At 54.7% G+C, this 25011-nt stretch overlaps 1 long non-coding RNA gene across 1 annotated transcript; it reads left to right on the forward strand.

The window, feature by feature from the left end:
• Positions 1 to 267: 267 nt before the first annotated feature.
• On the forward strand, positions 268 to 4279 carry LOC140607567 (uncharacterized). The gene is made up of 3 exons (XR_012009542.1): positions 268 to 633; positions 1369 to 2244; positions 2493 to 4279. It is a non-coding gene; the product is annotated as an uncharacterized lncRNA (long non-coding RNA).
• Positions 4280 to 25011: the final 20732 nt, after the last annotated feature.

Genomic DNA, 25011 nt, shown 5'->3' on the forward strand with positions numbered 1-25011 from the left:
GGTCGGTGCCAAAGCAGGGCACGTGGCTGGAGCAGCCTCCCTGTATGGGGTCATTTGGCTGGAGCCCAGCACCGGAGAGCCGGTCCAGACCCAGTGACCAACCGGCCCCCCCACCCCGCACTGGCCCCCCACAGCTTCTGCCTCCAGGTCTCGGGCCTCGAGGCCTCAGCCACTGAGCCTGGCACTTCACCCACAGGCTGGGACTGTGGCTTCTGGAAACAGGTCCGGAGAGGCCAAAGCTACACTTACGGATCCTGAGCACTTGACATTGGCTTCGTTCCGGCTTCTGCTGAAATCTTCCGTGTGCAGAAGGATTTCAGTGCGGCTGCGATGGAGCAATTTCCTCATCTACAGAAAAAGACAATGTATGTAAATAAAGCTCCTAGGACGTTGCCAGGCAAAAACCAATCAGGCAGGAACCTGGGCCTGCTGATATTTTCACGGATTAAGTCTCTAATCATCAAACCATCGAGGAGAGGGACAAAGCAAGAGGGAAATCCCGATCTTTTCTCCTGGGGGTGCTAGCAGGGCCAGGTGCCTGTCCCTTCTTCCTGCCCCCTCCCCTTGTACGTCTGACCCGCCGATCCCTCCAGCCAGGCACCTGCTAGAAGCCCAGGGAGGGATACCAACTCGGTAAGAGCAATTTCCATATAACATTCTCTTCTTTTCAAGGGCCCCCTTTCAGGTTGCAGCGGGGGTGGCCACAAAATGCGCCTCGAGCATCCTTGAAGGAAGGCTTGGCACAGGCAGGGAAGGAAGTGTGGCTCCCGGTCCAGCAAGGAGCGGCCTAGCTTTTGGGGCAGCCCTGCATCCAGGACGGAGCCAGGTGGGGTCTGGTGGCCTGGCCACTTGGGCCAGCTTGTCACTCATCCTCTTTCCTCCGCCGCCCTACGCGGGGCTGAGCCCTCATCAACATCAGGCACCTCACCCTCCCTTCTGGAGAATCCACCCTCCTCTCCGCGCTGCCGTCCCAGCCCTGCCCTGTGACTGGGGAGCCCCCCACCCTCCCTTCTCTCTGCCCCCCTGCATGGGGCCCCAGTCCGGTGCACATCCTACCTGAAGGCGCCTCTCTTTTCGGTCCCCTTCTCCTTTCCAGACCTCTTAATTTCCGGCTGCTGGCTGTCTGAGGGATTGTTTACCACCATAAACCACAATACAATTCCATAAATACGTTATTTATCCTTCCCATTATTATTCCCCATTATTTATTTCTGAAACTCTATTATTAAATCTGTAAAGTGCTCGGTGATACACTGGCAATGAAAGACACTATATAAAGGCGAGTTTATTATTATTATTACTCCGTGATTAAAACAAGGAAGAAAAATGAACCGCATTAAATCAACCCGGATTCCCTTTCGCCTGCAGGGGCCCCTGCTTTCAGGTGAAGGACGGGGCCCCCGGGGCCTGGGCCCGGTGAAGGCTGTCTCCTGCAGGCTGGCTGCTCTCCCGGCGCCTTTCAGAGCCGCTGTCGGTGACACTTGGGAGAACCACAGATTTGCAGGAGGCTCCGTCGCCGGCTGGAGTTTGTTCTGGGCAAAGCGAAAGCGATTCCGTTTGCAATCTTACTTTTCACCATCAGTCACTGCCGGTGACATGAAGAGGTAATAGAAGTGCCCAGGAATCCTGCATTTTATTTCCACTCGGCAGCATTTCTCTTGCAGGGGAAACATAAATTCAGCCAATTTTTGTGCAGATTTTGCAAAATCAGTCTCTCTCCTTCTAGCTCTGTGTGTGTGTGTGTGTGTGTGTACTCAACGCAGGGACCAAGGGGTGGTTCTGCCCTGCGGTGGAAGGTGGCCTCACAGAGGAAGCTTCATCCCGGGAGGGGGACGGGAAGGGCACGGGAAGTCCAGTGGACACACCTGGCCAGTGCACAGGTGTCACGAGTCAGGGAGCTGCATCACCTGGCCACTTGCAGCCTTTAGTGCAATGATTCTCCAGGTGTGTGCTCCCCAGAAGCAGCCGCAGCAGCATCACCTGGGAGCCCGTTAGGCCTGCAAATTCTCAGGCTCCATCCCAGACCAGCTGAACCCAGAAACTCTGGGGGTGGGGTCCGGGGATCCATTTGAACAAATCTTCCAGGTGATTCCGAGGCCGTCCAGAGTGGGAGAATCAGTACTTAACACCTGGAACTCAAAGAGCCATCCAGCAACGGCCTCCGGGAGCTCGTTAGAAATGCAGAATCACAAGCCTCCCGCCAGACCTGCTGGATCCAAACCCACATTTCCTCAGGCTTTCCAGGTGATTCTTCCAGCCGTCACAGTTTCCGAAGCTCAACCTTCGTATTTTGGCCACTCTGTCCAGCTCTGGTGGACAGGGTGGGGCAGGGGAGCTCTTGAGCATAGAAGCAATTGACTGGAGCTGGGGGCGGGGTGGGGACACCAGTGACTTTTAGAGATGGAGGGTCTGGGGCAACTGGAGTTGGGCATCGGGGGCTTAATTAGAAAGGCACAAACAATTGAATCTGACTCGAACTTTTCCCGTGTCAGAGTTAAGGCAGAAATCGTCTCACCAGGCTCAACCTGGATGTCTGACTCCTTAGGAACCAAACTGACATCTTGTCATCGTTGTCAAACCTTTATGACATCCCCACCAAGAGAGAGCACAGGAGAGCGTACGATTTGATTATTTTGTGATGGCCTTCAGATAATTTTATATACTCCGGGATGTCACCAAATCAAGCCTACTCGTCGCCAGGTTGGGATCTGTTGCTATGGAAACCATGAGAGCTGAGACTGGGATTTCGGACCTTGTTCCCAACTCTGACCTACCATGTGACTCGATGCAAGTCACCCCACTTTTCTGTGGCCGACTCCCACTTCTGACAACAGGAGCTTGTGAACCTCTGCTCACTCGGCGTGCTGACGGGGAAGAAGGGGCCATCTTGCTGACATCACTGGCTCCCACTTTTTAATGTCCTGTCCCAGCCCGGGGATTGTCACTTAATCCTCTCCTGCCCAGTGAGATCATCAGAAGAACAGAGGGACAGAGAGATTGGGAAATATGTGTAAAACCCTGCAGCTCCTAAGGGCCAGAGCTTTTTCAAAACCCATCATCATCCATAACTTGGTTGGATGACCATCATTCTGTCCTATCTCTCAGTTTGCCTGGGTCTGAAATGGCAAGAAGGATGCCACTTTAGTTTCAGAGCAAAGGAGCAGCAAGTGCAAAGGCCCAGCACCAGGACCAGACTTAGTGGTCCCTGCTGACCAGACTTGGGTTAGTTATTCCTCCTATAAACCCCTTAGTATGTGATGTATACTTTTATTATACCCAATGATAAGCTTTTTCATTGTTTGCTTTTTTTTCCCCTCCCGGGTTTGTCGTAATAATGAGAATTCACAATTTTTAGGGACTTCCAGCCTCAGGGAAGAAGGGACCTCCTCCCAAATATCACCCCCCTCTTCTCTGTCTGATGTCTGGCTACGGCCAACTGGTGTGGCAGTGGCCAGTGGCCTTTCTGGTTCACCAGTCCCTGAGCATCCCTGGTTGTCAACCCCTGTGAAAGTCACGCTGCCTCTACCCACAGATGCAAGAGCTGGCTGGGTGGACATGAGGACGTGACTCAAAGTTTGCTTGGCAACTCTCTGCCTGAGCACGAACTATTAGCAGCGGTGACACAGAGAGGATGAAAGAGCCGTGATGAATGGGGCCTCGAAATTACCTCGGGGATGACACTGCTTGATTAAGCTAAGTACTCTCCGTGGCACCTCGGCTGGCAATTGCTCATTTATTTATCTTAGAAGAAGAACTGAGTTTTGCACCTAGACACTTCTTCATCAACTCCCACTCAGGCCAGACTGGACACAGCGGTCCAGGGACGCAAACTTTCATTACCTGGGGAACAACCGCCTGACCCCACACCATTCCCTCCCTCCCTCAGTCAGGGACCAGGGCAGTTCCATGTCACAGGCCTTTGACATTTTTCCCCCTTCCACAGAAGCGCATCCTCCATGCAGCATGAGCGCCCCAGCAGCCACAGGGCTGGGCTCCGAGCATCACTGCCAAGGTAGCTCAGAGGACCTGGGCCCCCCACCCAGGACATGAGACACCCCCCAGAGGAGTTTCCTGGGACAAGGCTGAGTGGACCTTCATACTCGCAGGGAGCTGGAATAGAATAGGGCTGAGAAACGACAGCTCTCAGCCGCCTGCATCCAGAAGGCTGAACAGAGCCCAGAAGAGAATTTCTGGAGAGACTCACAGCTCCCTGGTAGGTGCAGCTGTTTCCTCATCTGGATCCTGAAGGATGAAACCACCAGCTACCATCACTGAGGACAGAGCTTGGGCCAGCCACGGCACCCTTCAGATGCAGCACCCTCCACCCCCACACCTAACCCGGAAGGTGTCCACATCCCCCCCCCGCCCCCCCCGGTCTGCTTGGCCTCTTCTCTGCTGAAGTCAGAGGAGCTAATTGCTAGAAGGGCATTTTTAGATCACGTAGCCACATTTCCCAAACAAAGGAGGGAAGTGACTTGCTGGAGCTCCTGCTGGCTCATGCCAAACCCCAATTAGAATTTGACACTGTCTACTGAAGAGCTGGGTCCAAACCAACGAACCGCAGTGAGAGGCAGGATCCTCCTGCCCACCCCGGAGAGGCCCTGCTGAGAAACCAGCCCCAGGAAGCAGCACCCTAGGAGCAGATGGGTGTGTGGGTGTGTACATGTGCTTATCTGTTCATTCATTTGTTCCACAGCTGTTTGTGTCCTACTATGTGCCAGACACCAATAGGCAGGGGTATACTTTGTACCCTGGAAGGGTTAACAGGCTAAATGGCCTGCTCTGTGCCGAAATTAAAGCCCATGAAGGGCCAGGAGGGCCTCAGAAAAGACCCAAGAGGCCCCCAAGTGTTGGTTGAATGAATGGACAGATGAACAGCATAAAAGAAGCAGCCCGAGCACGAGAGCCAGTAACATCTGGGAGGGGACTTGCCTGCAAACTAGGTCCCCTGCGGTTTCCGACCTAAATGACCAGCCTTGTGGTCCATCTCTTTGCGCTCCTTCTTTTCTGAAGCTGGACTTGGATTTCTGGGCATTTGGTTTCCTGACTACCTGAGGGCCAGGGGGGCCCTCCCATCAGCCCCACTGGGGAGCCTGCTGTGATCTGTCATCTGCTCCGCTTGGCACATCGTCGACGCAACTCCAGGCTCACCGAGGGGGTCATTTATTTCCTCCCTGGAAGCATCTGGGTTGTCGGAGGAAGCAGTGAGTTATGAGGCCAGGGGAACCTCAGTTTCTCTCAGGCCATATTTCAACCTGGGCAGTCCCGGAGCAGGTTGCCACGCAGCTGCCAGGCTATTCCCCGGCCCCGATGGGCCACCTCTGCCAAGAGGGACAGGGAGCCGGGCTGGAACCCCAGGGAAGGGGGGTCCTCTGGAGCCTGATCTTTGATCCATTCCCCGGGGAAGCACGGGCGTCTGAGCAACAGGTGATCGGCCCCATAATTCAGGTTTCTGGCCTCTGTTGGACCCTCTCCTGCTGGGACCTGGGACCTTGTGGATAAGCAGGCTCGGGGGTGGGAAATGTCTCTCCTGTCCAGGCCTCTTTGAGGGAGAAGCATCTGGAAAGGGTGAGTCCGGACCCCAAGGACCCTATCAAGTCTCCTCACCTCGGGGCCGCTGTGCCCGTCCGTCCTCACCCACTTCCTCTCCCCCAAATTCAGACCCCCTTGCTGACTAACTCCAATGAGTAAAAATAGCCAGGTGGTTCCAACCCTTTGAGAGGCAACTACATAATGACGGAGCGACTTGGTGCAGCAGTAACAAATTGTCCGTATTATAGCACTTTACATCTTGATATCCATTCTCCTCAACGGGCTTATCTGTAAACCCACTGAATTCACACCGGGACGCTAAGAAAAGAGCTGTCATATAATAGATGGGGGCTCCCGGAAAATGAACATTTACAAATGGCTGTAGCATTTACTTAAAATGTCATGCCAATTGCTTGCTGTTGTCTTTATGCAGCGAGATTGATTTTACTGCTCCTTCGAGTCCTCAGCCTTGATGGGTAGTTTTTAATGCAGCAGGGAGACGCTTTTTGTATTTAATCTATAAATAAAGCATGCAAAGGCATGGGCTCTTTAAGGGGCAGCCTTGGGAGCCGGCCAAGCCTCTCTTTCCCGGATCCTCCTCTTTTTTTCTCCTCCTCCTCCTCCTCCTCCTCCTCCTCCTCCTCCTCCTCCTCCTCCTCTCCTCCTCCTCCCTCTGGGAGAAGTTGGGCCTGGGCAGGGTCTGAGCTGATCTTATTCATGTATTCAAATGTATGCAGATGTATGTATTTTGTTTAACAAGCTAATTCATTTGCCGGGCCAGGCAGTTAGGGGTTTTCACAGCGTAATACCCACACTTGATTCAGCCTTCCACACCCGATTATGCCCTGGGGTTTTACTTGGAGAGAGTTTATAGAGTTGCAGCCTGCCGCGGGGTGGAGGCAGGGCAGCTTGCTTCTTGCACAAAATGACTGCGAGGTCTCCTCAAGATAACACCAAGGGCTTTGCCCAGCCTGTCCCGTTGCCCTAGAAGCTCCGGGAAGCCAGCCTGCAGTTGACAATACTCGGGATGTTCACCTCTCTCCTTGGCCCTCCCTCCCCACCAACGGACCACGTTTTCCTCCCTTATCCCTAAAAAGTGACCTCCGACCATCCCTTGGCTAGCAGCCCCACATGGGAGACACAACCCCTCACCTGTCCCCAGACCCGGTGTGGTGTCCCCTGTAGAATGCAGCCCCTCCCCGCCCCCAGGCCCCATGTCCTGGGTCCCCTTCTCCTTGAGGAAGCAGAAAGGTAGAGCTGGGGAGGGAGGGAGGGACGGACGGACGGAGAGTTCTCCCTCCTTTCTTGCCAGGAAGACTCTCTGCAGCGTTTAGAGGCCCTGATCTCAACCTTGCTGCCTAGAACCCTGGCTGCACCTGCCGGGGAGTGCCACTTCCATCCGGGTTGCTCAGAGTGTGCACATCTGGGGGAGATCCAGATTGCCTTTACACGCTGGCTTCTCCTTCGACCGAGGAGTTGGAAGCATCTGGAGCTTATCCTCCCCATTAACGGCAATCGTACCTCTCCGCCTGCCATCCCGTGCTGCGGGAGAGCCTGCCCACCTGTCACGCCTCCAGATCACCAGAAGCAGACGGGGGCGTTGGCATGATCTCTGCTCATTTGTTCAACAAATATTTACTGAGTGCTTGTTATGGGCCGGGAGCTGTGCTGAGGGCCGAGAAGAGATCAAGAAGCACAACGCACTTGGTCTCGGCCCTGGAGAGCATCTATAGTCTGGCAGGGACGGTGACGTGTGTCTTGCAGCCCTGACGGGCCTAGTACCTTCCGCACGTGAGACCACAGGTGGGCCACTTTAACAGCCTCGACAGCAGTAGATGGGGAGGCATTCCAGGCAGGCTTCTCGGAGGAGGTGCCACATAGCTGAGGCCTGAGGGATGAATAGGAGCTGGCCAGGCTGGGACTGAGGAGGCATGAAATGCCAAGGCAGGATGTTTTCTGGTGGAAGGGACAGTATTTTCCCACGAACTGGAAGCTCAGAGAGGGCAGGAGTTTCCCAAGTCACATGACGAGGAAGCGAGCATGAGGCCAGTCTCTTTAACCAACCTGGCGCTGGGGGCCCAGGTGGGATATTTTATAGGCCCCAGTCAACTCAAGTCTCCTAACCCTGGGAAGTGCCCTTCCTCTTAGGGTCAACATCAACGAGGAGGCCCCTTCCGTGGAGAATGATCCCTTCTCAGATTAGACAGCTGCGGTTATCAATGCTGGCCTGAAAACATGATTAGACACAATCTAAATAATGATTTAGATTAATCATCTGCAAATGACCCTCAGCAGAGACAAGGAAATCATAAAGAAAGCCGATACGCTCAGAGTGTTATTAATTACTTCGGTCCAGGACCTGGCCGGTTAATGTTCAATAACCGGATGAAGGAAGGAGAGCCTCCCTGCCTCCGTGGCATCGCCGGCCTCCCCTGTGCCTGTGCCGAACCCTGAAACGCTCGCGGTCAGCTTCAGAGCCCACTCGAACAGTAGGGTCAACCAATCGACTCACAGCAGCCCGGAGCCAAGAGGGACCTAAGAGTTCACCTTGTCCCAACCCGCTTCGTATGCAGACCGGGAGGCCAAGAGCTGGCGACAGGGAAGGATGCTGCCTTGGTCAGCTCCGGCTGCTGTAACAAAGTACAAGAGGAAACAATAATCATTTATTTCTCACAGTTCCAGAGGCTGGAAGTCCGAGATCAAGGTACTGGCGGACTCGGTCTCACGTGTCCTCACTTGGCAGGAGCCGAGAGGACTTCTCCACAGTCCCCTTCTATAAGGACCCTGGCCTCGTGCGTGAAGGCTCTACCCTCATGATCTGGCCACTTCCCAAGGGTCCCACCTCCAAACACCATCGCTCTGGGGGTTGAGTTTCAGCATATGAATTTTGGGTGTGGGGCGGAGACGCAAGCGTTCAGTTTATAGCAGACGTGTCTAAAATAGTAAGAATTGGTGCTAGAATAAGAACCAGAAGGAAGAGCTTTGGATTTTTTTTGTGTGCTGGTCAAGCCTTGAAAACACAAGTGTTCTCTTCTAAGAAAAGCAGCTATAGGCACTTCCTTGAAAAGTCTACTCCCACATCTTGCACAGGGGACCCGGTTACCCCGGCAACCACTGGCTGTCAAGGGGAGGCTGTACCCTCTCCAAAGGCAGTTACGGGTAAGCCAGGCTGAAGGGAGGCCAGCAGAGGGCTCCCTATTGGAAGTGGATTGTCTGGACCACCTGTTCCTGGGTGACCAGTCGCCTCAAAACTTAGTGGATTCGTACGCTCACCACTTTATTATCTCTGGCAATTTCTGTGAGTCAGGACAGGCCACGGTGGGAACCTGTCTCTGTTCTCTGACGTCCGGGGGTCCAGCCGGGGAGACGAGGAGGTGCAGGGCGGCTCAGGAATGTGAGGCTGGAATCATCTGGAGGCGGCTTCACTCACAGGTCTGCTGGTTGGTGCCGGCTGTTGGCTGGGACTTCAGCTGGGCTGTCAGCCAGCACACCTACGTGGGGTCTCTCCGCGTGGGCCGGTTTGGGCTTCCGAACAGCATGGCAGCTGTTCCGATAGCAAGTGTCTGCAGAAGGTCAAGGGGGAAGTGGGTGGCATTTTTATCGTGTCGTCACTCGGTGTCACTTCCTTGTACTCAACAGGTCAGGGCAGCCACAGAAGCTCTCCCAGGTTCCGGGCTCCGGGGAGCCGCAAGGTCAGATTGAAGGAAGAGCCCGTGCAGTAGATGCTATAAGTGGGGCCAACTCTGCAAAACACAATTGGCGCATCAACAGTGCCTAAGGCATCTAATGGAATTCACTTATTTAAGACCAGACTTATTGAGTGCCTGTTGTGTGCCAGGCACTGGGTTGGGGAGTCCCCCACGTTTGAAGAAAAGTCAGAGGGGGGTTTTGGAAAAAAAGAGCACAGAAGTCACAACAGAGGGGCTGCAGGGAGAACCGGATGGAAGAAGCTGGGAGGAGTCGCTGGCTGCTGGTCTTTCCCGGAGAAGCAGGTGCCCCTCTGTGTAGACACCGCCCCTCTGTGTGGACACGCACGTCCGTCTTCACCCTGGCCCCCAGCAAGGGCTGAGTGAAGGCCACCCGGCAGGGCCACGGCAACCCAGGGTCTGGATGAGCAGTCCCTTGCCACTTGGGGGACGCGGGCCCTGCGTCCCACAGGAGGAAGAGAAATTCTGCGTCCGCCGCCTCCCAGGGAGCAGGGTGGCAGGGCCCGTGGCCCCTCCTGCTGAGCACAACCCAAACGCCGCCACTCATCCCTGCCTTCCACAGCCCAGCAGAGCCCGGCGTCCCTGCGGCTCCTTGCTCCCATCACAGAGGCTGTCGTACCGAGGCTCTTCCTGGCCCCCGGCCCCCCGACCCCTTCTGCGTTGGGCTGAAGCCTCACAGGGGCACCTGGGTTGGCTTCTCCCCTCCTACCCAGAGGTCTCCGATCTGAAATGGCTCTTTATTTTTTTGCACCCCTGTGAACTCCCAAAGACTTCTCAGAGGCCACTCAGTGCTTGAATACAGCCAGCCATGGGCAGCTCACCCCTTCTCCCACCCACGGCGGTTGCAGACAGCCGTCACCCCTTAGGAATCTACCACCGCCTTCGACACACGGAGCTCATCTCTAGATCCTACGGTGACAGCAGTGCCTCCCTCGCCCCACAGAATAGTTACAGACTGAGGGATCTCTCCCGGGCAGGGCCTGCACTCACGTTCATGTATAAGTAGGGAGCCTCTGAGGAAGTTAATCGTGGTGGTGGAGGATGGTGGGGTCCTCCCAGAGAGGTGGGGATGGTTTTAAGGAAACAAATCATGCTGTGAGCCCTTCAAGAGGAAGGGCCCCAGGCGGCAGAGGGGGCGAGGCCCCGATGAGCCGGGCCAGAGGCAGGAGGGAGAGAGGGTCCTCGTCTGAATCCAGGAGGAGCTGTTTAGGAAATGGTGATTTCAGACAGGAAAGGCAGGTCAGGGAGAAACTGGATAATTTGTTCCAAAGCGGACTTGATGAGGGGAAAGGCTAGGAGGAAGGGCAAGAGGGAGTAAATATGAAGCCATCAGCATTTCCAGGGTGGACGGAGGCCAGGAGGGTGGTTCGTGGGGGAGGCCGCTGTTTTCCAGCAGAAACCAAACTGGAGAGACCTGGGGTCGAGGCAGAAAAGGACCTGCTTCTGCGGAAGCCTTAGGGCTCAGTGGAGCCAAGTCAGGGGTGGACCGGGGAGTAGGAATAAGGGGGGCAGGGCAACCAGAGCTGTAAGCCATCCGCTCGTTCATTCATGCTTTCGTTCAAAGATCACCGTGTGTCTACTGTGAGTGAAGCACCGAAGGACTCCCCGGGAACCCTCAGCCCCAGGGTACTCAGGGAGGGCCTGCACCAAGGTCTTACCCCGGGGTGGGGTATGGCAAGGGGTTGACAGGAGCCCCAGGTCATTCTCAGCAACGTGGAATAAGCAGTAAGGGAGCCCCAAGAACACCACTGAGAGAGGATCTAATTTCGGGGTGTTTGGGAGCCAAGGAGAACCCCCCACTTCCATCTCACCTGTGGCTTAAACAGGCCACACTTTTCCTAAATCCGGCCCGATTGCTCCCTAATGCTCTCCGCAGCCTGGGCCAACACCAACGCCTCGCTCTGGCTTCTAAAGTCCTCAGTACACCTGGCCCTGCACCTGAGTGTCACCTGCTTTTCTCTGTCACCTGAGCCTCCGGGACCCTCTCTCTCCTGCCTCAGGCCCTGGACCTGCCTCTTCACTGGCAAAAGGTGGGGAGGTGTGGGGGGTTTGCAACCAGGGTCTTACCCAGAACAGATGGGAAGGCGGGTGGTCATTGCCCTTCCCCTTGTGCAGCGCCCCATGACTCCATGGCTCCCAATCCAGGGGACATTTGTAAATGCAGCAGGGGGCGGTTCGCAGTGCCCCTGCAGTGCTACCGGCATTTAGAGTGTGGCGAACCCCAGGTCACGCAGTGTCCTGAACTGACGACCCCCTGACTCAGTCACGCATGCTCCTGCGAGAATATGGAAGGTGAGCCCTGCCCACCTCTCCCATCCCTCTCACTTGCTGCTTCTCCACGTCTGCCAGGCTGTTGGGGAGGGTGACCGGCCAAGAATACCCAGTTCAGCTCCTTCGGCCTCACTCTCTCTTTCTGATCCATGGAAAGGTTGCCATTGGATCTGTGCACCCCCATAAAGAGCCGATGATGCAGGGACGTCCTCCTCCAAGCCAGTCAGGGCTGCCATTCTGGGGGGTGGGGTGGGGTGGGTATTTTCAATTCAGCCAGGAGCAAGTAGAAGCCCACTGCGGCCCCACCCCCATGCCAATCCAGCTTTTATGGGGATAAAGCTGAGATGGCGAACTCTCTCTCTCTCTCATGCATGGGACCATCATCACTCAGCTGGTTCTAGGCTCAGGGGTGGGACAAAGGCCATGACCAGTGATCAGTCCTGCAAACCCAGCAGAGGTCCTGTTGGCGAGGGAGCAGGTCTGGGCCCGGACCCAGCAGACCCACCCAACAAAACTAACCCACTGCCTCCCCTATGCACCCCTCTTCTCGCCATCGCTCCCTAGAGGTCAGATTCCTGCAGAGACCGAGGGCACCTTGGGTGTAACCCTGAAGCCACAGGGCAGGGGGCTGGAAAAGACTTCCTCTCCTGAGTCTAACAGTGGGAGTGAGGATGATGGGGCTGGAGAGGGGAGAAAAATCCTACCTTTGCTGGATCTGATCAATGTGAGAAAATTATTCTGTCATTTTTAAATTGCTTTTGACCATGAGGACACCTGCACCCCATGTACCCTTTACTTTTTTGCTCTAAGCCACAGGCAGACAGATTGATGCCCAGGGCAGAACTGCCTCCCCTGACCTCAGTCAAGGACAAGGGTGGAACCAGCTTGTCCTCCCCTCCCTTGCAGCTCTTTCTGCCCCTTTCTGAGCAGTACCAGGGATCGAGGCCTTTAAGAAGCCACCAAAAAAGTGGAGCCTGCCGTGGGCCCGTTGGTGGACCAGGAGGCCTCGCTGCCCTGGAAGAGTGAGCGGCTGGCCATTCATGGCTGGGTAGCCTGCCAGTGACTCAGTGAGACCTCCCCTCCTCCACCACGGCAGACGTCGCCATTCGGAAGTGGCCCTGGCTTCATCAGGAAGGCAAGTGACCCTTTGTCCCCTCCACAAGGAGCCCCGGCTGGTGCGTCCAGCTCAGGGATGCTGGTCCAGCCCTGTTCCGACTGCAGCTTCTGAATCACGAGGGGCCAGGCATCCCAGCCAGGACCCGAGGGCAAAGCTTCAGCCCCAGGCACTCCCTCCATGCCCCCCTCTAGCCCAGCACCCCCACGCTGGCCAAGTGGACCCCGGCCTCAGGCAGGGAGGAAGCCCCCACACGCTTGGCCATCTCAGGTTCAGGACCCGGGCCTCGCTGCTCTGACTGCCTTCCCAAGTCCTTGGAGCCCGGGTCCGGAGCTGGTGCACCCCAGGCAAGCATTTTGGGGGACTCCTCCGAACGGCACCCGGTGCTGAGCAGGGCTTGCCTGGCCCTCTGCCCTGGAGACAAAGGGAAGAGGGAAGACCCGACCTCCAGAGACACGGCTGATCCACAGGAGCAAACCTGGCTGTCCCTAGATTTTTTTCTTTTTTTTTTTACATTCTATTTCTTCATTCATGAGAGACACACAGAGAGAGGCAGAGACACAGGCGGAGGGAGAAGCAGGCTCCCTGCAGGGAGCCCCATGCAGGACTCGATCTCAGGATCCCAGGATCATGACCTGGATCGAAGGCAGATGCTCAACTGCTGAGCTACCCGCTCTTTTTTTTTTTTTTTTTAATTTTTATTTATTTATCATAGTCACAGAGAGAGAGAGAGAGAAAGAGGCAGAGACACAGGCAGAGGGAGAAGCAGGCTCCATGCACCGGGAGCCCAACGTGGGATTCGATCCCGGGTCTCCAGGATCGCGCCCTGGGCCAAAGGCAGGTGCTAAACCGCTGCGCCACCCAGGGATCCCTCTTTTTTTAAGACCTTTTTTTCGGTTTTTCCTGGATTGCGGCTGCCCCCCAGCCCGGCACAGCTCAGGTCTGAGTCCACACCACGGAGCTTCCCCGAGGACATCCTCTTCATCGGCCGGGAGTCCTGACAGCTGGCTGCCACCTGGCTCTTCCGATGGTTTCTGAGACCCCAGATGTCAGCTGGGCCAGCCCCTCCACCACCCTTTGCAAAGCCAGAAAGGCCCCCAATGGTATGAACTCTGTCCCTTCTGTGACCTCTTTCCTGGGACTGGTCGTGTCTACTCCGGCTGGCTCCCGCTTGCTGCTGTGGGAGGCGGGAGCTGGGCCCCCCTGCACAGGGCCAGGAGCTCCCCTCTCCTCCTCTGCCTTGCCCCACTCTGTCCCAATCTCCGCTGTATGCGCTCTATGTACTCTGGCTCCGGGAGGGCCTAGACCAAGGGCGAGAGGGTGAATGAGAAGAAGCATTTCACAGGGTGTGAATAAGCCTTCAGAATACAGTAAGACGCAGGCTTGAGAGGAGAGAGCGCAGCCCTATGCTCCTCTGAGCTATTTCTGGTTTGGGGATCTGGCATTCGGCAAAACGCAGACTGGACGGGGACACCCCGAGACCAAGAAGGGTGGAAGGACTGGGGCAACCGACTCTTTGGCGGGACCGACTTCATCTCCAGGCTGCGAGGAATGAGGTGCCCAGGATGGGGGTGGGCAGCTGGGGAGCACAGAACATCCTGTCCTGCTGCCTTGCTGTCTCGGCCCTTCCCTCTGGACCCGTGGAAGGAGGGTCGCAGGCCTTGGAGCCTTGAGGGTCGGGCGGACCCGGGACTCCGGAGCCGGGCCATCAGCTGAGAGCCTCGGAGCCTGCAGCCTGAGTGCGCCGCAGAGAAGGCGTCGCTCTGGGCATCGGGGAGGAGGATGATCCATGAGCTGGGGCAATAGATGGGGACAAATCCGGTTTGAGAGTCTCCGAAGATGATATTACTCAGCAGCCTCACGCTTTTCATCTGGAACTTATTGGAAAACCTTGCCAAGGGGATCAGGTGCCTCCAGGGCTCGGACTCCCCACTCCCAACCAATTGGCGCTCAGGCCCCTGTAAAGTATTACTTCTCGACACCATGAGCATTGTAGGCTCCTGACAGGATAAGCCCGCCACAAATTAATACCTGGGGCAGCTCCTAAAACACAATTCTTCCCGGCTGCAATAATTCCAGCCAGCCCCTCTATCTCAGCTGACAGACGCAGTAAATCTTTCATCGTTGCAATTCATACATTGTTTTTCGCCTCCAGAACCCAGAACAGCCCAGACAATAAACTTTACCTCCTTTTATGATTATCGATGTGCTTACGGGGTGCCCAGGCTGCCGGCACCCCCGGCGACAAGCCAAGGGCCCCTTCGCTGCCCCGGGGGAGCCTGCCCACAGGCCGCCAGCAGCGCTTCGTCCCCAGGTCCGGGCCGGGTCCGCGAACCGGTGTCCGGGAGACAAGGGCGAGTAAGTCTCCCCATATGGGGCAGCTTGAGAGGGTGGCACTAAGGGAGGACGAAGGGGAGCTCAGTCCTTGTCATGCAGGAGAGACCAGGACATTAGCCTGGTGTCAGTGAGGACAAGGGAGGGCCCCCCGGGACATGAATGCTACGTGCCCCTCCTGGCGGGATGCTACGTGCCCCTCCTGGCGGCACGTGCGTGATGCAGGCATAGTGAGGACCCTGCTGGGCCCCAGGGACTCGGGCTCACCACGCACCCGGCCTATTCCACGTCCTACTTGTCGCCAAGTGTGGCGCAGAAAGCCACAGCCAGGCCTTTATGTCTCCATCTGCCCAATGGGATTTGGGACACTGGTCCTGCCCAATCCATACAGCTATGGGAAGATGGGGACTCATACTGCGAGTGGCAAAAAAAAAAAAAAAAAAAGGAAAAACAAGCCATACAGATGTCCAGGGCTGGGCCCAGATGCCCAGGACAGCCCTAGGTCAGTGTGGATAAAACCTGACAGGCCACAGGTCCGCCTCCAGGACTTGGTTGCACGGGCAGGGGTGGGGTGTGGGGGGGTGTGGGGTAGTGGGGAGGCATAGGGGTGTCATTCAGTTTCCCAGGGTTTTTGCAACAAATTACCATGAACCAGAGGCCTTAAAACAACAGAGTTGTTCTCGGGGCCAGAGTCTGAAATCAAGGTGTCAGCACGGTTGATTCCTTCTGGAGCCCCCCGGGGAGGAGCTGTTCCTCTATGGCGTCGGGGGCCTGGAGACTCGTCACCCCAACCTTTGCCTCTGGGTTCACATCACCTCCTCGCCTGTGTCTCTCTCTGTCCTCTCCTCCTCTTCTTATAAGGACACCAGTCATTGGATATAGGGTTCCTCCCTCCCCCAAACCAATAATATGACCTCATCTTAACTCAGTCTGCAGAGACTCTATTTCCAAATTTAGGGCACATTCTGAGGTTCCAGGAGGACATGGATTTGGTGGGGAGGACCCTGCGCAGCTCGGGACAGCAGCAGTGAGGGGCCGACTCTGGCTGATTCTTCCAAGAAGACTCACCTCCTGCTGACCTGCAGGTTCCCTCCGGGCACCGCTCCCTCCAGGGTCACCCTGGCATTCTGCTCAGAGGCCAGGGGCGCCCCCCCTTCCCTCAGTCCACTGCCCCTCGAAGGCTTGGGCCTTCCCAGGGAAGCTCTGCCCTCCGTGTCTGGCTGAAAAGCAGCTGCGCCCCTCCACACCTTGGTCACCTTCTCTCAAAGACCTAGCACCCGTGCCTTCCTTCTTCCCTCCAGACTCGTCCCCCGGGGCCCTTTACCCACCGTGGAGTCTGCGCTGCCGCCCCGTGGAAGCCCATTCCCAAACCGCACATTTAAATTATATATTAGCTTTTTAAGCAGCACTTGAAGCTGGCAGGGAGACGGATTTGGATCAGTGGTGAGTGCCCACCTCGGGCTGCTAAATTTCATCTTGGGTTCACGTGACAGGTAATAACTCTCACATCCCTCCCTTTATTAAGGGACACGGCAGTCACCTCTCTGGGTAGAGGGCGCCCCGGGGGGCCCAGAGCTCACGGGGCTCAAGCCCACCCGCCGGGGGGCCAGGAGGGCCAGGAGGGCCCTGCGATGACCCCCTGTCTGCAGCATTCAGGTCATTCTGCTCAGGGACATGGGGACACTCGCTCTACATCGAGTGCCCTCCTGTTTAATTACTGGAGAGAGGAGCTCTTGTCACCTGCTCTGTGAGTAAATAGTCTTGACATTTTTAGCAACGGGCTCTTCTCAAAGGGGCAGACGGTTCCTCCAGGGCCGCTCTTCTGAGAGAGAGGAGGCCAGCCTGTTGTGCAGAATTATCTGGTCGAAACCTACCTCTTGGGTGCTTGGCCTTCCCAGTGGCCTCCCACTCCTCCTCCCCGGGAGGGGGCTTTGCTTTCCTAACCCGCCCCCACATCTCCAAACCTTGCTGCCCTGGTGACTTCCGCTCCCTCCCCAGCCACGAGGTCTGGGGAAAATCAGCTGGTCAAGAAGCAAGAGCAGACCCTGTCACTCGGCTGTCCTGCCGCCTCCACGGTCTCCCCCAAGGCCCCAGCTGAGGCTGGGAAGCTTTGCCACTGACCTTGGCATTCGGGGGAGGTGGGAGGCCTCGCAGTTACCCGCTCACAAACACGGGGGCCCCAGGCTGTCTGCCACATGAAGAGATTTCCGGAGACTTCTCTGTCCTACGTAAGTTGTTAAAAGCCAAGATCAATTTGCTTCTGAAAATGAGGTAGATCGATACGAATGGTGCGGTCTGTGGCGGAGTGTGCGTGTCCCTGGGCATCTGCACTCGGGGGCGCGTGCTCCCTCCTGCCTTCCTTACTCCACCAAGACCACCCCCCAGACCTGCCCCATCTGGTTGGCATCTGCTCTCATTCCCCGACTCACCCCATCTGGCATTCCAGAAGAGACAACACATTCAGGTCCCCAGGGGACCTGAATCTGAAGGAGGTGAGTGTGGTCCCCATGAGTGTCTGGGACACAGGGATGCTGCTTCCCTGCCCTGTGGCTCCCTAGCCCCACTCTTCCTCTGTCTCCCCGGGATTCTGCTGAATTCTGACAGCTTGATCGAGCCCCGGCCCAAATCCGTAGCCCGTGACTCATCTTGGGGAGCGGCATGGGAAAGCCACCGGGGGCAGCCACCAGGAAGCCCTCCGCCTGCCTTAAATCATGGCTCTGCCCTCAACAAGGCATGTGTGACCTTGGATACGGGTGATTAAACTCTCCGAGCTTCAATGTCCTCATCTGCTCATCAGGGATGATGAGATCCTGCCTGGGTTACACTTGACACAGAGGAAGCTTCTAATTCATAATAATAATAGCCAACAAATGAGCGGGGCACTTACATGCACCTGACGCCGGTCTAAGCACTCTATCTGTATTAACTCATTTAATCCCCACAGTCATCTCATGATTACCGACCACTGTTACCTTCTCCGTCTTAGCAAAGAGGAAACAGACGGCCAGAGATGGGCGATAACTTGCCCCGTTTGCACAGCTCGTAAGTGCAGAGCCAGGAGTTGAAGCCAGGCAGCCCGGGCCTACAATCTGTGGGCTTCAGCCTTAGAATTATTATTATTTGGGGGCTGGGCCAAGCTGGGGACAGAGAGGTAATGTCCGAAGAGCCAGCCCTTGCCCTCAAGAATCTTCCCCATCCTTCAGGTGGTCTGCAAGGTGAATGGGGGGAAAACTTCCGTTCCCCCTGGAGTCTTATGCTGGCAGGAGCTCCAGCCACCGAGGATGATTTACCCTCATCAAGCCTGTCGTTCCCGCTACACTCAGCAGCTTCGCTTGGAAAATGATGATGGAGTAAGATTTAAAAGCCTGGAGGATGGACTATTATTTTTATCAGTGCTAATAAAGGTGAAAGCGTTCGATTTCCCAGTGTGACTGTGGCCCCCGACAGAGCCGCCGCGCTTCTCTGCTCCCCACGAGCTCCGGCCCTCCCTGCCTCTGGCGTCTTCCGAGGTTCCCCACCCCACCCCGGGGCCTGGGTTCCCGAGAGCCTCACTCACCCCTGCCAACCCCAACTCTCCGGGGAAGCACCCAAGGGCCGGTGGGACAGAGGGGTGACAAGATCAGGTGCGTGTCCACTGGACAGACGTCCAGCTGGTGCTGCTCCGTCCTGGGCCCCCGAGGATCCCGAGTGATCCCAGCAGAGCTCCCGCCCGCACGCGGCCCGCATCGCAGTGAGGGAGAGAGCCCGTAGAGACAGGCCGATAAGTACATACAGTGCAGTGTAAGGCGAGGATCCGCGCTTCCCAGCAAAATAAAGCAGCGGCGGGGGGGATGTGATAAAGATCATGGGGAGGAGAGGGCATGAGTCAGGGATGAGGCAGGAAGCAGGCGAGTCCTCAACTCACATAAATGGGAAGATTTCATACGGGGAAGAAGAGGTGGGCAGGGTCAAGAGGAAGCAATCAGAGAGGGTCGGTCACCCCGGACCAGCCGGAGTGGGAAGCCAGCTGGCAAGGCTCCCAGGCTTGCAGGAGCAAGAGAAGAGCAGGTTCCAAAACCTGGAGCGAGCCGGAGCTGTAAAGGCAACAGGACCTCGTCCAACCTGCCATCCACTAAGGAGGCACCTGCTGCCTCCCGGAGACTCCCAGTGGCCAAGCCCAACGGGAGGACAGAGGGCAAGGGGGCCTGGTGGATGCGGTCTCCTTGGTCAGCCTCCTGGGCCACACCGCAGGGCAGAAAGTCTGAGGCATGGTCCTGGAGGCCTGAATGGGGAAGGGGCCCCGGGGGCTGCGGCGATTCTGTCTGGGGCGGGGGAGGAGGTCAGAGAAGTCCCTCTGATGAAGTGACATTGAGGCAGAAGCCTGAAATGCTCGGTCCCCACCTTCCAATGACACTATCAACCTTACCTTGCTTTATTCCTGCCCGCCCCCCCCCCCCCCATCATGAGCAGTTGCAGATCCACCCGGTGGCCCTGAAGGAAGAAGGAGCCAGAATGACCTTCCCCCAAGACCAAGCTGCAGTGAGGTTGGAGCAGACAGGGGAGCGGGCTCGGCTGGGCATCTTGGCTGCAAGACACAGACACGCCCTGAGCTAGTGGGGGCTTCTGTGCCCTGAGCGTTAGGGTCATCACCACTCCCTAAGCAGCCTCTGCTACTGTCCTGGAGGGGACCGGGAGCCCCTGAAGGGCACAACCAGAGCTCAGGCCACTGCAGTCCCTTCTTCCTTGGCCGCATTCACGGAGAGCTTGCAGGTGGTACAGCTGCCCCCGGAAGCAGGTTCTCTACTTGTTCCTCTGTCCCCCTGGGGAAGTCACCCATGCACATGACATCTTGCACAGACCTGCTATAAAAGTTGAGTCCCAAGACCATGACATTTCACTTAATCGCAGAAATAGGTCCAAGAAATTAGCTCCCCCTCACCCATACACATGCACACGTGCACACGCACGCACACAGACTTCCACCCCAGGCTCGCAACGTTGCACGGAGCACAATCGGCTCTCTTGGGATGCCTGAGGACGAGGAAAGGTCCCCGGAATGTCACTCAGACTCTGCCCCTCTGCCTGCCATCACCGGCTACACAGCAGCCACCAGACACCCAGCAGGCTTTCCAGCTCTGCAGGGCGATGAGGGTCTTAGATTCTTCCTCTTGCCTCCGGGAGTCTCTCTGTGTCTCATCTATCACTTCTCTTTCTCCCCAGAGCGTCTTCTGAGCTGGTTCTCTAAGAGACCCTTTCCCCGGGGTGCCTTCCTGCATGATAACTGGTTTTGTATGGGTTTGTTTTTAGATGCTCTGTGTGCTTCATGCTCATCACCCTTTCCTTGGAGTTGGAAATCAAATGCAATCAGCTGGCTGGAATCATGTGCTTCATGTTCATTGCTCTTAGAATAAATTTCCAACCCTTTACGGTGACCTGCAAAGCTCCTGCATAATGATCCTGTCTAGCTTTCTCGTGTGCCCTTCTCCCCCTCTGGCTAAATATTTCTAGCCACCTCAGTTTCCTTTCTCTCCTTCGACCACACCAAGCCCTCTACACCTTTGTCTCTGCCATTCTGTCTCCCCGAATGCCTTTGCTCTAGCTCCTACACTACATGACTGCTCATCCTCATTCATTGAGGTCGTAACTCAAAAGTTACAGAGATGTCTTCCTTCTTCACTCTTTTCATGAAATCTCTGCTCATCATCTCAACTCGCTGAGACATCGCAGGTCTTTCCCTCCCAGCATGTACGACCACCTGTAGTTTTATTGGTTAATAACTGTCAGCGGTGGTGGTTTTGTGCATTGAGAGTATGTGTGTGTATTGATCTATCTTCCCCACTAAGATGAGTGCTCCTTGAGGTCAGGGACCTAGTCTGTTCCTGACTCACCTTGCCCTCACCTGCTTGGCCTTTGCCCTCAGCTCCCGGAATGTTAAATCTAAGCTCTTGAAATGTCCTGCCCGATAAGGATGTCTGTTAACCTGTGGGTCTTGGGACAGCCAGGTAGCCTATGTTCCAGTGTGATTTACAGGGGTGGTGGCTGGGGAGGTCTTGAGCCACATGGTATCAGCTTAACTCCTGAGGAGTTGGAAACTTAGGTCAACTATGCAGGCAGTCAACTAGATCAAATGGCTAAGCCTCAACAAAATCTCTGGACACTGAGGCGCTGATGAGAGTCCTTGGTTGGCAATACTCCGTGAGCGTTAGTTAGCACGTCTCATGGCTGGGAGAAGTGAATGCTGTCTGTGCGACTCCAATGGGAGAGGACAAGGACACCTGGAAGCCCTACACCTGGCCTCTCCTGGGCCCTGCCCCATGTACCACTTCCCATTGCTGATTTTAATCTGTGTCCTTTCACTGTAATAAACCATACCATGAGTAAAGAACATGTTTTGTTGAGTTCTACAAAGTCCTTCTAGCAAATCACTGAAACTGAGGGCAGTTTTCAGACTCCCACACCTCTGCAGCATGGTTTACAGCAGCCCCTGGGACATGCTCTCAGCCACCTGATGCACCCTTGTCCTGCAACATTGACTCACACCCCCACCAGATGACTTCGAAGTCTCAGAAAACGCTAAGCTCTCTCAAGCCTCCAGACCTTTGTGTAGGCTGTGTTTTTGTGTCTGGGGATTCCTTCCTTTTCCTCCGCCACCTCCTCAATTTCTCATCACCATTCCATATCCAGCTCAAACATCACCTCCCCCTGGAAAAAATCCTCATAAGCACAGCCCCCCTCCAAGGCAGGATGAGCTCACTCTCCTCTGAATTCCCAACACATCCTTCACTAACCTCTGTTGTAAACTCATGGCGCCTGGTTGCAATTGAAAAGGCTTCTGTTTAGCCATCTCTTCCTTGAGCTACGCCGCATCCAAAGAAGATTTTCTGCCCGGATGTTAACACTTGAGCTCTTTTAAAGCTAGGGACTATGTGTTCTATCTCTGGGTCTTTGCTAGTATGCACTGTGCCGATTACATAGTCAATGTCAGTAAATGTCATTCACAAATGGACCAACCTCTCAACTACAAGAGGTAGATGGGAAGTTAGGGACATGCTAGTGGGAAATGGTTTTAAACAGAGGGTTGTGTCGCAGTGCTTAGTGCCATTTCCAGAAATGGGATCTGTCCACTCATTTTTACTCCTACGCAAGAGGGCAAAGAAAAAAAAACCCACCAGGAGGTTGCCCTCTCTGGGAACTGCTTTGGGAATAGAAGGGAACTGCTCTGCACCTTGACAGAAAAGCTTTAAGCTTTCCAGAATGTTTACCTAACCCTAGACTTGGGTTGTGGGCAGTGGAGCTTACAGCCCTCTACTCCTCTACGGTCGGCTGATCTTCCTTTCTTGGAGTCTCCTCTCTGTGAGTGTGGCCTAGCCTGGTGACTTGTTCTGACCAACAGAATAGGGCAAAGGTTATGGAATGCCACCTCTGAGATTAGTTTTAAATGATGACAATTTCCACCTTGCTAGCAGACCCTCTCCCTTGCTGGATGTCTTTGCATGACAAGAACTTGAGGGTGATTTCCAGCCAATAGCCAGCTAAAAACTGGAGCTCTCAGCCCAACAACCATCGAGGGTTGAAATCCTGTCAACAACCACAGAAGCGAAGTTGGAAGTTAGTCCTTCCCTTGTCATGCTTCACCCATGGGACCTTATCCATGGTGGGACCTCATCCATAGATAACACCTTGGTTGAGAGACCTCAAAGCAGAGGATCCAGCTAAGCTACACGCAGATTCCTGACGCCAGAAACTCTGAGGTTGTGTGTATTTTCTCAAGCTGCTATATTGTGGGGTGATTTGTTACACAGTAAAGGATCGCTGACCTCTGATCAATACCAGGTCATACCAGATTTTATAGTTAGCAGTAGAGTATAGTAGTCGGGGCATGAACTCTGGAGCCAGATAGCCTAGATTCAAATCCCAGGCTATATAACCTCAGGGAAGTGACTTCACACCAGCTCTCTCACTGGGGCATAACAATATTCCCTACCTCACAGGACAATTATGAAGATTAAAGCAGACATATAAAATACTCAGGTCAGAGCAGTGGTAATAAATATAATATTTGTCACTATCCAATATATCACATAAATATTGATGACATTTGTTATTCTAAGCCATCATGGCCCAAGTTTGAACCTACATGAGCACATATGATTCATGACATGCCACCCACACAACCCAGTCTTACCGCAAGCCCATAGAAGGAAGGCCTTGGGGGCAGAAAACAGCCTTCCACACCCACCCATCACAGCCCAGAAAGCTAAGGTCTAGTTCCACATCCTCAAAGCCCACCTCTTCCCCTCGGCCCAGCATCCTGACTACTCCCACTTTTGGCACACCAGGAGCAGAGTTGCACATACAGAGTGAATCATTCCACTACTTGCAAACACATTTACAAACAGTCAGGATCCATTCCCCCTGATTGTTAAGGGGAATTCAATACCAAATCATTACAGTTAAATCCCATTATGGACAGTCAGAACATAAAACAGGTCTCGGCAGGAATACACCGATGCAGTTGAAAAAGCCTTTCCTTGGCCACCATCCATGCACATGGCTGAGTGGTCCCTCCAGCCTGGAAGGCTCCCCATGTGCTCTCCGAAGCATAGCCTCCCACGCTCAGGAAGATAATCCTTTAGGGTAATCTCTGTGCCAGTGTAGGGCAGATTCAGTTGTAAGAGTTTGCTCTGGAGTTAGAATGATCCATCCTGTCATGATTGGCACAGTCCTAGGTACAGCTTGGTGAATGTCAGAGGTATGTGGTTCTTAGAGCACAGATGCCTTTGTGGGTAATGACGAATTGTCAGAGAGGGAAGAGGAGCTTGGAGATGGCTGTAACCAGACAACATCCCATCCCTCTTCTGCAAGGGCCTGAGGACCTCTACCTTGGCCTCTGTACCTCGGGGATTTTCCCAATTTGCCCAAGTTTCTTCTACCCTGGAAGCAAGCCACCTGCAAAGTGAATGCAACTGGCAAGGTTGTCTGCAGGCCAGGCGTGGATGCTGGAATTTGGGTTGGAGGGAAGATGGAAATCCTGCATGATAGGATAAGAGGGAAGGCAGCATTCTAGAAGCGAGAGCCTGAGCACAATTTATGTCCTGGGCCATAGACATTCTGTCACTGGCTTTCCCTGATAGAGTTTGACCCCCATTTACTTTTTTAAATTGCTTGTGGGCATGCGGACACCTCTGAGGATTGGTATCTCCAATGTTCCCGCCTGGGCCTCCCCTGGGATATGAACCTGTGTGTCTTTGTTCTCTCATCCCCTTAAGGTGACGGTGCAGAGATGTAAAGAAATGAATAAGGCTGTGAGTGCCTTTGCTGCATGAGACCTGGTGTGTGTGTGCAAGAGTGTGTGTGCATGAGTGTGTGCTGTGGCTAATGAGCATCAGTAGATATCTTCAGGAAAACAGGATCAGATCACTGCTGTCAGAGCTATGCTTCTGATTAGCTTTCTATTCCCAAAGCTAATTGTCAAATAATAGGCATCTGCTATTTTTCATAAATGTGTTTGAACTTCACAAGACAAGCGATTTATTTTAGCAGATAGTCAAAACCCCAGAAAATAATACCTTTTGTGTTCTCTCTGGCCCAGTATCATCTCTCAACCAAATGACAAAGTTATGGAAAGGAAGATTAAAGAGTGTGATGTGCAAATGTACCCACCAGCCCTCTTGCACCACAGCCAGGGTTTGTTTTCCACTCGATGAATGTCCCGAGCCTAGTGTGAGCCGAGAACAGCATGACGTGCACAAGTGCAGGATTTCTCTCCCTAAAATCCAGGCATGCTGAAGAAGAGCCAATGTGCAGCAGTGAAGCGGACCTGATACATGTGTGGGGCCCAAATAAGATCTGCGGTGTGTGTACAGCCTCCAGGAGGTTATGTTGTTTGTGGTAAGGATCCCGGTGGGTTTTATGCCATATTCAGTGGGATATGGGATTATACAGGTTTGCAGCTTGTTACCTCTGGCTTCCTACAGCCTTCATGCTGTGCATCTGCAACTGAGGAACTGCCAATGGAGCAAACATCTGCAGACTTGCAAGGAAACATCTCAACTTCCCCAGAGTTTATCCCAC

Source organism: Canis lupus, chromosome 16 (genome assembly GCF_048164855.1).
Source record: "Canis lupus baileyi chromosome 16, mCanLup2.hap1, whole genome shotgun sequence".
Classification (NCBI taxonomy): Eukaryota; Metazoa; Chordata; class Mammalia; order Carnivora; family Canidae; genus Canis; species Canis lupus.